Consider the following 13453-nt stretch of genomic DNA (forward strand, 5'->3'; position numbering starts at 1 on the left):
GTCTAAACCAGAGCCTAGGGCTTACTGATCAGAAGGTCGGCGGTTCGAATCCCCGCGACAGGGTGAGCTCCCGTTGCTCGGTCCCTGCTCCTGCCAACCTAGCAGTTCGAAAGCATGTCAAAGTGCAAGTAGATAAATAGGTACCGCTCTGGCTTAGTCATGCTGGCCACATGATCTGGAAGCTGTCTGCGCACAAATGCCAGCTCCCTTGGCCTATAGAGCGAGATGAGCGCCGCAACCCCAGAGTCGTCCACAACTGGACCTAACGGTCAGGGGTACCTTTACCTTTTAAGGGCCTGGTTAAAAAGGAACGTTTTTGCCTGGCGCCTAAAGATATATAATGAAGGCACCAGGCGAACTTCCCTGGGGAGTGCATTCCACAAACAGGGAGCCACTACAGAGAAGGCCCTTTCTTGTGTTGCCATTCTCTGGACCTCTGAAGGTGGAGGCACATGAAGAAGGGCCTCGAAAGATGATCTCAGGGTCCAAGTAGGTTCATATGGATAGAGGCAATCCTTGAAGTACAGTGGTACCTCGGGTTAAGAAATTACCGTATTTTTTGCACCATAACACTCACTTTTTTCCTCCTAGAAAGTAAGGGGAAATGTCTGTGCGTGTTATGGAGCGAACGCCTGCGGGTGGCGGGGGGGATCTGCTGCAGTCGTGAGCAAAGGATCCATGGTTCCCCTTCTCGGTGGTTACAAAGCATGGATCCACATGGATCCTCAGGATTTTTGCATTGGGCTACTCCAAACTCACTGTCAGATCACATGTCTGTGGCCACAGCATGAACCACAAAAATAATATATCCACTATTTCATTTAGAATATTTTTTTTCTTGTTTTCCTCCTCTAAAAACTACGTGCGTGTTATGGTCTGGTGCGTGTTATAGAGCGAAAAATACGGTAATTCATTCTGGAGGTCCATTCTTAACCTGAAACTGTTTTTAACCTGAAGCACCACTTTAGCTAATGGAGCCTCCTGCTGCCGCCGCATGATTTCTGTTCTCATCCTGAAGCAAAGTTCTTAACCCGAGGTACTATTTCTGGGTTAGCGGAGTCTGTAACCTGAAGCATCTGTGTTATGTACTGAAGTTCTCACCCTGGGCCAGCAGGGGGATACTATAGATAGTTTTCACTCAGGTCCACATATGCAAATAAGGGATTGAAAGTGACATTCAGTGATTGGATAGTTACAGAAAATGGTTACTGTTGTGTTGTACTGGAGCTTTATATAAGCAGGCTGGCTGAACCCTTCACTTCAGTTCTGTTCTGGCCTGTGAATAAACAAGAGCGGTTTGAAGAATCGATGTGTCGTCTGATATGTTCACCCATAACCTTAACAGTCTGTAACCTGAGGTACCACTGTATTGTGGTCCAGAGCCATTTAAGGCTTTATAGGTCAAAACCAGCACTTTGAATTGGGCCCAGAAACTAAGTAGTAGCCAATACAGTCGGAGCAGGATCGGTGTAATATGCACAAACGGTCCTGCTCCAGTGAGCAAGCTGGCCGCTCAGTTCTGCACTCTGCTTTATGAATTCTGAATTCTGCTTTAAGGGGTGGATGACATGGCGAAAGTGGGCAGTGACATGTGACATGCATGCAAAGCGTGGCTTAGACGTGGGCGCACCTTTTCGTTTGCAAAACGGATAAAGATGTGCACACCGAACAAATGCTCCCAGAAAATGCTCCGTCTCCACCTTTGCCTCCACCCCCTCCCTGCAATAAAAGGGTTAACTTTGGATGCCCTGGCGGGCCAGGATTGACCCTGGGGGTGGAGGTTCTCCGTCCCTGGTGTCACCCCCCTTTAAAGCTATCTAAGCTGCTGGTCACCACCTCATCTTGGGGTAGTAAAGGTAAAGGTACCCCTGCCCGTACGGGCCAGTCGTGTCCGACTCTAGGGTTGCGTGCTCATCTCGCTCTAGAGGCCGTGAGCCGGTGCCGTCCGAAGACACTTCCGGGTCACGTGGCCACCGTGACGAAGCTGCAGCTGGCGAGCCAGCACCAGCGCAGCACACTGAAATGCCATTTACCTTCCCGCTATAAAGCAGTGCCTATTTATCTACTTGCACTTAGGGGTGCTTTCGAACTGCTAGGTGGGCAGGAGCTGGGACCGAACGACGGGAGCTCACCCCGCTGCAGGGATTCAAACCGCCGACCATACGATCGGCAAGTCCTAGGCACTGAGGTTTTACCCACAGCGCCACCCGCGTCCCTATCTTGGGGTAGCAAATTGCAAAGTGTAACTCTGTGATGTATGAAGCTGTTCTGAATTTCTACAATTCAGCTTCACTGGATGATTCCAGTTTCTAGTATTATGAGAGAGAGAGAGCGAAACATCCTCTCCATTCACTTTCTCCACAATATGCATCATTTTAGATACCTCTTCATGTACATTGCTTTATAGGCACCAGCAAGTATCGACAAGTACAGACTAACAGGATGCTTAATTTCAAATGGTGGTAGATTTATTTTTCCCTTTTTGCAAGTCACTGGGTGGTGGGGCTGCTATCCCTCTGCTCCCCACTGCCTACCAATAACAACCTCTTTCAAAGTAATTCCGGTATGTTTGTGCTGATGATTATTATTTCACTATTTAATAAATTTATACGTCACCTTTCATCCAAGGACCACTCAGCATTTCACAATATAAAAACACAAAAATTCAAACTATAGTTACAAACAAAACAGTTACACACACAAGTATTATGATGGTGGGAAGGATCTCAAGGAATAAACTGGTGGGGTTAATCTAGAATAGTCCTGTGCTTGTCGCTTGGGATTCCATAGGAACATAATAGGTAAAGGTAAAGGAGCCCTGAACAGTTAAGTGCAGTCAGGCGACTATGGGGTTAATAATAATAATAATTTATACCCCACCTATCTGGCTGGGCTTCCCCAGCCACTCTGGGCAGCTTGCAAAAAAAATTAAAATACTGTAATACATCAAACATTAAAAGCTTCCCTAAACAGGGCTGCCTTCAGATGTTTTCTAAAAGTCTGGTAGTTGTTGTTCTCTTTGACATCTGGTGGGAGGGTGCCACTACCGAGAAGGCCCTCTGCTCTTCTCACTTTCAGGCCAAGGGAGCCGCCATTTGTCCACAGACAGCTTTCTGGCTCATGTGGCCAGCATGACTAAACCGCTTCTGGCACATCGGGACACAGTGACAGAAACCAGAGCTCATGGAAACAGCATTTACCTTCCCGCCGCAGCAGTACCTATTTATCTACTTGCACTGGCGTGCTTTTGAACTGCTAGTTTGACAGAGCAACGGGAGTTCACCCCGTCTCGGGGATTCGAACCACCGACCTTCTGATCGGCAAGCCCAAGAGGCTCAGTGGCTTAGACCACAGCACCACCCGCTGCATAATAATACATCATAATACCCTGCTGGTTCAAGGCAATGGTCCATCTTGTCTAGCATCCTGTTCTCACAGTGGCAAAACCAGATGCCTGTGGGAAACTGGAAAGCAGGATTCGAACACAAGACCACCCTCCCTTCCCGTGGCTTCCAGTAACTGGTATTCGAAAGCATTGCTGTCTGCAGCGATGGAGACAGAGCATAACCATCATGGCTAGCACAGTTTGTCTAATCCTCTTTTAAAGCCATCGAAGTCGGGGACAGTCCTGGTCAAGTCAGTCCCATAGTTTGACTGTGTAAATAAGTTATTTTTATCCGTCCTAAATCTTCCGGCGTTCAGCTTCATTGGATAGCCACAGATTCCACGGTTGCGAGAGAGGGAGGAAAAGATTTATCTACCCACTATCTCGTAATTTCACAAACTTCTCCTCCTGCTTGTCTTTTCTCAAAAGGGGAATTGTAAGGAGTATACCCCAGTCGCTCTCCCACTTACCTCAACTCCAACGTGCTCTTTGCCCTCCATCGTGTCGCAGTCACATCCTTGAAGGCTGTCTCGTTTTTTTTATACGCCGGCTGCTCTGCCGAGTGATTTTGTGGCTGATTCTGAAAGGGCTCGCCCCCTCCTTGATACTGAGATAAACACGCCAAGAATAAGCGCTGCATTAACCACATCTAAACCTAGCAAGCCTGGGCTTACTTTGCAGATACGACATGGTGCGTGCGATGGAGATAATTTGCAAAAGTGTTGTGAATCTCACATAGTTTAAAAGTTGGGGGGGAGGGTTTCCACCTGTTCGGGGCATGCTTGTAAGCAAAGTTATGAAATCTGTTTTGAGTGTTTGTGGGTGCAGAATGATGGGGCGGAATTTCCCTCTCCTCAGGGCCGATTAATGAAAATGTGATGTTGTATAGAAGACACAACTTCAAACCCATCACATCGCGTCTCTTTCCAGTGAAAAATGACGCCAGTGGTCCATTTAGTCTGGCATCCTGTTGTCGCAGTGGCTGACCTGTGAGAAGCCCAAAGGCAGGATCCGAGCGCAAAGGCACTGTCCTCTCCTGCGGTTTTCAGCAACTGTCATTCAGAGGCATGGCTGCTTCTCACTATGAGATGTAAGAGGAATGTGTTCTGGTTGAACATTTATGCTCCCTGTTCTCACCCACCACAGAGCAAAAAAGCCTGAAACAGATCCCTTTAGAACTACAGTACACAGCTGTCATCCGTCCCTTATTTAGCGGGAAACTCCCTTATCCCAGTGTCGTGTCCCGCTGCTGTCCCTTATTGATGATGTCCCTTAAATTTCCCGGGTTTCAAAGGAAGCAGCTCCTCTCCCTCCCTCCCTGCCGGCCAGGGAGGAGGGAGGCTCCAACTGTGTTGCTTGGCTGCGTTGCTCACCCAATAAGGAGTCTAAGAACGACTGGGGGGTGGAGCTTGCATGCCTTGTGCTGATCAAATCAGCCATGTTGCCTGGGGACTCGCCTTTGCTCAGCGCTTCCCAGCGTAGAGGTGACGGTGGTTTTCCTTGCTGCATCCCCTTTGCCGGGTTGCTGCGCTATGGGAACCACTGCTTGAGGCTTCGTTTGGCTGCTGGCTGGGCTTTCTGCCTTTGGCTCGGAGGGGGTCAGAAGTCGAACATACCTGTGCCCTGAAAATCCCTTATTTTGGCTGCTGATCCCTTATTTTCGAGGCTGCTGGTCCCTTATTTTCAAATTTGTAAGTTGACAGCTATGCTACAGTAGATGCTCGGGTTGCGAACGTGATCCGTGCAGGATGCACGTTCACAATCCGCAGCGACGCGTCTGCGCACGCACAAGTTGCGATTCAGTGCTTCTCCGCATGTGCAAAGTGTGATTTAGCACTCCTGCGCATGCGCAACCACCGAAACCCAGAAGTAACCCATTCCCATACTTCTGGGTTTCGGCGGTTCCGTAACCCAAAAAAACGCAACCTGAAGTGTATGTAACCCCAGGTATGTCTGTATGTAGAACAGTGACAAAGATAAAACCACCACCACCAAAAAACATTCTCTTTTTTAAAAAGTCATTTTTATTTGATTTTACAAATATAAATTTATAACAAAACCAAATACATATCCATATAAAGAGATTCCTCTATATCTCCAGACTCCCATCCCCTCCACAGGTCCTATTGTCCACTCTTTCAACTGCATATCATTTCATAATCTACATTTTATATCTCTCCATATTGTCCATAGTATTTGTTACATTACAAGTGAGATTAAAATCCTGCTAATGTTTTCATCTGCTTACAGTGGTCTCCTAAATAAATTATAAATTTCCCCCATTCTTTTTTGAAGTTTTTGTCGTCTTGGTCCCTGAACTTTCCGGCAAATTTTGCCATTTGGGCGTAGTCTAACAGCTTAATTTGCCCTTCCTCTCTGGTAGGGACTATTTCTTATTTCCATCTCTGGGCTAGTAGCATCCGTGCTGCTGTTGTCGCATACATGAAGAGCCTTTTCTGTTCCTTTGGGATGTCGGTACCTACAATTCCTAATAAGAAGGCTTCTGGTGTTGTATTTTTACAAAAGTTATTTTAAACATTTTTTTTTCAAAGAATGTACAAAACAGGCTCAAACATGTGTTGGAGATGTAAGGAAAAAGAAGGGACTTTTTATCATATGTGGTGGGATTGCAGTAAGATCAGAAAATTTTGGGAAATGATACATAATGAGTTGAAGAAAATGTTCCAATTAACATTTGTTAAAAAACCGGAAGCATTTTTGTTAGGGATTGTTGGGAAAGACCTGCCAAGGAAATTTAAGAATATCTTTATGTATGCGACAACTGTGGCAAGAGTCTTAATAGCACAAGGATGGAAGAATGAAGAAACCCCGACTAAAGAACTGTGGCAAGAGAAATTGATGGATTACGTGGAACTGGCGAAACTGACACACAAACTGCGTGACAAGGACAACTGTGACTTTAAAGAAGCATGGGAACCTTTTGCAAAGTACTTAAAGAAACAACAAAATGAATTGGACTCCTTGGCAGGTTTTGAATAAACACCCACAAATTTATTATGAATAATACATAGACAGATAAGTTAAGGATCTTTACAATTTTACAATATGCAGAGAATTATAAGTACGGAAGACCAGAGAGAGGAGCTGAGGGAAGTCCGGGGGGGGAGGGGAGGGGGGTTCTTTTTGGGGGAGGGGGAGGAAAAAAATTAGGGAATTTTTTTGGGGGGGAAGATATGTTTTATTGTTAAAATATTATATTGTTGTTATGTTCAATAAAATGCTTTAAAAAACAAACAAACAAACTTTTTTTCCAGTTCATTATATATCCTTTCCTAACAAAAAAACCCCAACGTTCTCAGTGAGCTTCAAACAGCACTGTAAACCTTTTGTTTCAAGTTGTCTGGAGCTGTGAACCACAATATTTTTATTCAGGGACTGCAATATTTGTTTCCATTTGTCTAATGTTGACCTCCTAATTCTGGGTGCTTATTCCTCAGATAAACCCTGACACCGGAGCAAAACAAAGAAAGAGGATCACAGAGGTGAGGAATTGCCCCATATTTTCCCTATGTGGGGCAGATGTAAATCCTATATTTCAGATTTCACTATAGAGTGGTTGTGTTTTGCTTGTGGGGGGAGGGCATCATTACCTTTCCCCAGCAAACAGTCACACAGACATCAAAAATCCATTGCCGTTAACAAGCAGATTAAACAGTAGTGGGGAGGAGCCCTCCTTTTCTCTCGATGTCAGCTGAAAAATCAATTTGGTTTTAATTTTAATAGGCTTTTGGATTTGGGAAGTTATAATCCTGACGGGCTTTCCCCCATTCTCCAGGCCCCAAAGAGCTCATCCCTACTTGGCCTTCATAAATAAAGGAGGCGTTTCTTCCTCCATCTTTTTAACAAGTGGAGGGCTGAGACCCCCACATCTGTCCCTGAAAGAGGCATGAACCCCACCCCACTCTCGCCACCCTTGCCCTCCTTTCCTTAAAGAACAGCTTCACGAAGGGGGAGGAACCAGCTACCTCCCTGCTTTGGCAACAGAGCAACATATGGGCCCCCCTTTGTTGCCGAAAGAGAAAACAATACCAGTGCGGATTGCCAGTAGCAACAAAACAGGTTTGACACCTTTTATTTCTGGCATTTTCCCAGTAGTGATGTATGGAAGTGAGAACTGGACCAGAAGGCTGATGGCCAAAGAATTGATGCTTTTGAATTATGGTGCTGGAGGAGACTCTTGAGAGTCCCATGGACTGCAAGAAGATCAAAACGATCCATTCTGAAGGAAATCAGCCCTGAGTGCTCACTGGAAGGACAGATCCTGAAGCTGAGGCTCCAATAATTTGGCCACCTCATGAGAAGAGAAGACTCCCCGGAAAAGACCCTGATGTTGGGAAAGATGGAGGGCACAAGGAGAAGGGGATGACAGAGGACGAGATGGTTGGACAGTGTTCTCGAAGCTACCAGCATGAGTTTGACCAAACTGCGGGAGGCAGTGGAAGACAGGCGTGCCTGGCGTGCTCTGGTCCATGGGGTCACGAAGAGTCGGACACGACTAAACGACTAAACAACAACAACATTTCTGGCATGCCTCCTCTGCTTGAGAGCTTTACATACCATCCAAGATTTCTCCAATGAAAATAGGGACGTCCTATTCCATTATTAAGGAGATGGGTGGCGCTGTGGGTTAAACCACAGAGCCCAGGGCTTGCCAATCAGAAGGTCGGTGGTTTGAATCCCCGCGACGGGGTGAGCTTCCGTTGCTCGGTCCCTGCTCCTGCCAACCTAGCAGTTCGAAAGCACGTCAAAGTGCAAGTAGACAAATAGGTACCGCTCCAGCGGGAAGGTAAACGGCGTTTCCGTGCGCTGCTCTGGTTCGCTAGAAGTGGCTTAGTCATGCTGGCCACACGACCCGGAAGCTGTACGCCGGCTCCCTCGGCCAATAAAGCGAGATGAGCACCACAACCCCAGAGTCGGCCATGACTGGACCTAATGGTCAGGGGTCCCTTTACCTTTAATAATAATAATAATAATGGAATAAAGGCTAGGTTGGCAGGAGCTGGGACCGAGCAGCGGGAGCTCACTCCGTCGCGGGGATTTGAACCACCGACCTTCTGATCGGCAAGTCCTAGGCTCTGTGGTTTAACCCACAGCGCCGCCCGTGTCCCCCATTGAAAATAGGGACATCCTATTCCATCATCATCATCATCATCATTATTATGCCCCACCCATCTGACTGGGTTGCCCCATCCACTCTGGGGCTAGATCTACACAGCTATAAAAAAACGCTCTGAAAACTATCCACAAAAAAAGTTGTAAAGCTCACAACTGAAAATATACATTGGTACCTCGGTTTTCGAACAGCTTAGTTCCCAAACAACTCGGAACTCAAACGCTGCAAACCCGAAAGTAGGTGTTCTGGTTTTCGAACTTTACATCGGAAGCCAAACGTGCTCCTGAGCTTCCGTTTTTACTGTTGCACAGCAAATTTAACTCCCCCCACATAGTAATAAGCTTTCCTCCCCCCCACCCCCGTTTTTACCCTTAAGCAGCAAAATTAAGTCCTCCCATCATAATTAAAGCCTTCTGTTTCTGATTGCAGTGTTCTGAGGTGATATCTGGTGCTTTTGTTTTTGCTGTTTTTTGCATTTTTGTTGGTGTGGCTTTTTCATTTTTGTGTCTGTGACTTGTTGTTCGTTGATTGATTGATTGATTGATTGATTGATTGATTGTGTGACTGCAGAAATGGATAAAAGCCCCCCCCCATCCAAACAATGACTATCATCAGTTCAGGTAAGAAAAAAATGTAATTTACATTTTTATCATCTACAATACTGTCTTATTTAATAAGACTGTACCAGCTCCATCTGGTACGCAGGCTGAGACCCTACCTGCCCGCAGACTGTCTGGCCAGAGTGGTGCATGCTCTGGTTATCTCTCGCTTGGACTACTGCAATGCACTCTACGTGGGGCTACCTTTGAAGGTGAGCCGGAAACTACAACTAATCCAGAATGAGGCAGCTAGACTGGTGACTGGGAGCGGCCGCCGAGACCATATAACCCCGGTCTTGAAAGACCATATAAGACCGGTCCTGAAAGACCTACATAGGCTCCCAGTACGGAGCGTGGCTGGAACAACCAAAGAAACATTTGAACATTTCATTGTTGAGTCCTGAAAGACCAACATTGGCTCCAGGTACTTTTCTGAGCACAATTCAAAGTGTTGGTGCTGACCTGTAAAGCCCTAAATGGCCTCGGTCCAGTATACCTGAAGGAACGTCTCCACCTCCATCGTTTTGCCAGGACACTGAGGTCCAGCGCCGAGGGCCCTCTGGTGGTTCCCTCACTGCGAGAAGTGAGGTTAGAGGGAACCAGGCAGAAGGCCTTCTCAGTAGTGGCACCCTCCCACCAGATGTCAAAGAGAACAACAACTACCAGACTTTTAGAAGACACCTGAAGGCAGACCTGTTTAGGGAAGCTTTTAATGTTTGATCTTTTATTGTGTTTGCAATACAGTGGTACCTCGGGTTACATACGCTTCAGGTTACATACACTTCAGGTTACAGTCTCCGCTAACCCTGAAATAGTACCTTCAGGATGAGAACAGAAATCGTGCTCCGGAGGCGCGGCGGCAGCAGGAGGCCCCATTAGCTAAAGTGGTGATTCACGTTAAGAACAGTTTCAGGTTAAGAACGGACCTCTGGAACGATTTAAGTACTTAACCCGAGGTACCACTGTATCCTGTTGGAAGCCACCCAGAGTGGCTGGGAAGGCCTGGCCAAATGGGCGGGGTATAAGTAAAATTGTTGTTGTTGTTGTTTTTAAAAGGTTTGATTCAATTCACTAAGTGGAGAGCTGTAGTGCATTTCTGCCCGCCACTGTGGACCAGCTGTTATTTCATGAACAGCGGCTGGTTCTTCCACCCCATCACACACCACAAGCACCTGGGACTCTTTGTTCTCACTTTCACCCTCAAGGCCCATCATCCCCATCAATGCACAGGAAACATCAGTGGAAATGGAGGGGTAGAAAAGAAGCGGCTATTGATGTCTGGCACGTATCAGCTTGAGGAGGTGGGACTTTGGAACAGACCTCCACAGCCACTCTTTGCAGCCCTCAGCATCACGGCCAGGATGGCACCCAAACGCAACAAGGCTGGGGAAATATACTCGGAGTCGAGAGTGGATTTCGTGCTCTTTGTTCAGCTCATAGTGGTGAGGAGGAAATGGAAGTTCCCCCAGAATGTCCACTTTATATACATTATATACACAATGGGCCCCACGTGACTGGCTAATTCCGGGGTTCTCTTGTCGGCCAATCAGGTTGCGGATTCACTTCCACCTGGAGCTGGATTGGGTGGCTCCTGTGGACCAATCAGACTGCTGCATTCTGGGTCCTATTGTTCTAGGACCAATCAGACTGCTGCATTCTGAATCCTATTGTTCTAGGGCCAATCAGACTGCTGCATTTTGGATCCTATTCAACTCAGTACCTAACAGCTGGCTTGGCACATTTTGAAGCAGCAAAGCAACACACATTCCCAGCTTTAACATGTTTCTTAATAAAACCTGCTATTTTCTTACATTTCAAACCCTGCTGTAGTCTTCGCATATGGGAAATACCTTTTTAAATAGACAGTAAAGGGTTTCTAGTTGTCTTCAAAGGATTCTAAATTTGTGTCTCTTGTCAGCACCATCAGTTTAGCCATCTCTGCGTATTCCAGGATTTTCATTAACCCATCTTCCTTTGAGGGTCTTCTCTACTGCTTCCATTTCTGTGTGCAGAGATTCCTTGCCTGTGGTCACATACATAAATTAGGGTTGCCATATTTTGAAACATTATTGAGCTTTTTTTTTAAGGAAGACCCCAAAATGGTTGAACCTCTTTTAGGTAACCCCCCCCCAAATTATTGAACATTTTAAGGAAGACCTTAACCAAGGTTCTTGAGCTTTGTTTACAAAAACGCCAAAAAAAATTATGTAATTTTTCGATTGACAAAGCATCATTTCTGCCTTTGAAATCCCAGTAAAGTCTGGGAAAATGCAGACTTATGGCAGTCCTAAAGAAAAACCGTTGAGGATTTCTTTGGGGTTCCACTGTTTAATATCGTCAGCAGGAAAGATTCGGCCCTCTTGAGAAAAGTCAGTTTTAAAATGTTCTTAATTTCATTATATATCATGTTCCCAAAGGACCACTGGCGGAGGAAAGGGGTGTGGTGGGTGCAGTCCGCCCCAGGTGTCATGCCTGAGGGGGGTGACATCGCTCCCGCCCCCCTGGGACACCCGCCGGCTAGCTCTGCTTCTGCAAAGGCCTTTGACTTCCTTCACACCTGCCACATATGATAAAATGACCCCTCACTGTCCTTACACTTCCAGCACTTGTTTGGTTCATTTTGTACATTGGAGCTAGCTTCTTTGGGGTTGAAAACCATCTACTGTATTTTTTGCTCTATAAGACTCACTTTTTCCCTCCTAAAAAGTAAGGGGAAATGTGTGTGCGTCTTATGGGGCGAATGCAGGCGGGAGGCTCTGCTCAGCGCTCCCTTTAAAGAGCCTCACACACACTTCACACACTCTTTAAAGGGAGCGCGGCTCTTGGGGGAGCCTTAGCCGCATGCAGCCTCCGCTTGCTGTCCTGGCTTCTGGGATTCAGAATATTTTTTCCCTTGTTATCATCTTCCCAAAACTAGGTGTGTCTTATGGTCTGGTGTGTCTTATAGAGCAAAAAATACGGTATACAGTGGTACCTCAGGTTACATACGCTTCAGGTTACATATGCTTCAGGTTACAGACTCCGCTAACCCAGAAATAGTGCTTCAGGTTAAGAACTTTGCTTCAGGATGAGAACAGAAATCGTGCTCTGGCGGCAGCAGGAGGCCCCATTAGGTAAAGTGGTGCTTCAGGTTAAGAACAGTTTCAGGTTAAGAACGGACCTCCAGAACGAATTAAGTACTTAACCCGAGGTACCACTGTATATCAACAGCATCACAGACTTGAAGGCTGAGCAGAGTTGTGTAAAGAGGAACAGGCGCCTAGGACACAAATGGATAACAGATACCATTAAACTTGAGCGAGTAGTAAATGAATATAATTTCCAACCACAGCAGGGATAGTTATCAAACAACATCGGTTCTCTTATATTAGAATATACAGTCCTTAACAACATGGGACCAGTTTACTTATGATTTCGTCTTATTTGCCCGCTCGGTTGCTCCAATTGGTGGAATTGCCACAACTACAGTTGCCATATAAATACCCATTCCGCATTTGTAAGAACTCGGTCGTTGAGTGTGGCAGCACTGAAACTTTGGAATTCCCTAGCTGTTAAGATCAAGCAGGCCTCTTCACTGTATTCTTTCCAGCACCTGCTAAAAACATTCTTGTTTTGACAACTCTGTCCAGATTCTTAGAAAGCTGAAGTAATTTTAATCTGTTTTAGAATTGCAACTTTCGCATGTTCTAAAGTACAGCTGCAAATTTCACTTTATTTTCTTGTTTTATCTTTTCATATGTGGTTGTGTGGGTGGGTGTTTTTGCAATCAAGCAGCGTATAATTTTTTTTTTACAAAATAGCAAAATTAAATAAATGGATACAGCTAACCATTTCAGGGAGTATCGCATGGGGGCTTAATATATCCACAGGACACTGATATACCACAGATAGGTTATTAGAGGTTCAGAAATACCCCACCCCTCCATGAATTAAACTCTAGGAAACTGTTGTGAACAAATAGCTGAATTATAATAATAATTTATTTCTTGTACCCCGCCCATCTGACTGTGTTACCCCAGTACTTTTTATTTTTCAATAAAGAATATGAAATAATAATAAAAAGAAACACACCAAAACATCCGACATAAGAAGCTTCCTAAAACAGGGCTGCCTTTGGATGTCTGCAAAAAGTCATATGATTATCTCCTGATGGGAGGGTGTTCCACAGGGCGGGTGCCACTACTGAGAAGGCCCTCTGCCTGATTCCCTGTAACCTCACGTCTCGTAATGAGGGGACTTGCCAGAAAACCCTTGGTGCTGTACCTCATTGTCTGGGCTGAATGATAGGGGTGGAGACGCTCCATCAGGCCGCTAGTTGTAGTGGGTTGTAAAGTT

The sequence above is a fragment of the Podarcis raffonei genome, chromosome 13 (genome assembly GCF_027172205.1).
Source record: "Podarcis raffonei isolate rPodRaf1 chromosome 13, rPodRaf1.pri, whole genome shotgun sequence".
Classification (NCBI taxonomy): Eukaryota; Metazoa; Chordata; class Lepidosauria; order Squamata; family Lacertidae; genus Podarcis; species Podarcis raffonei.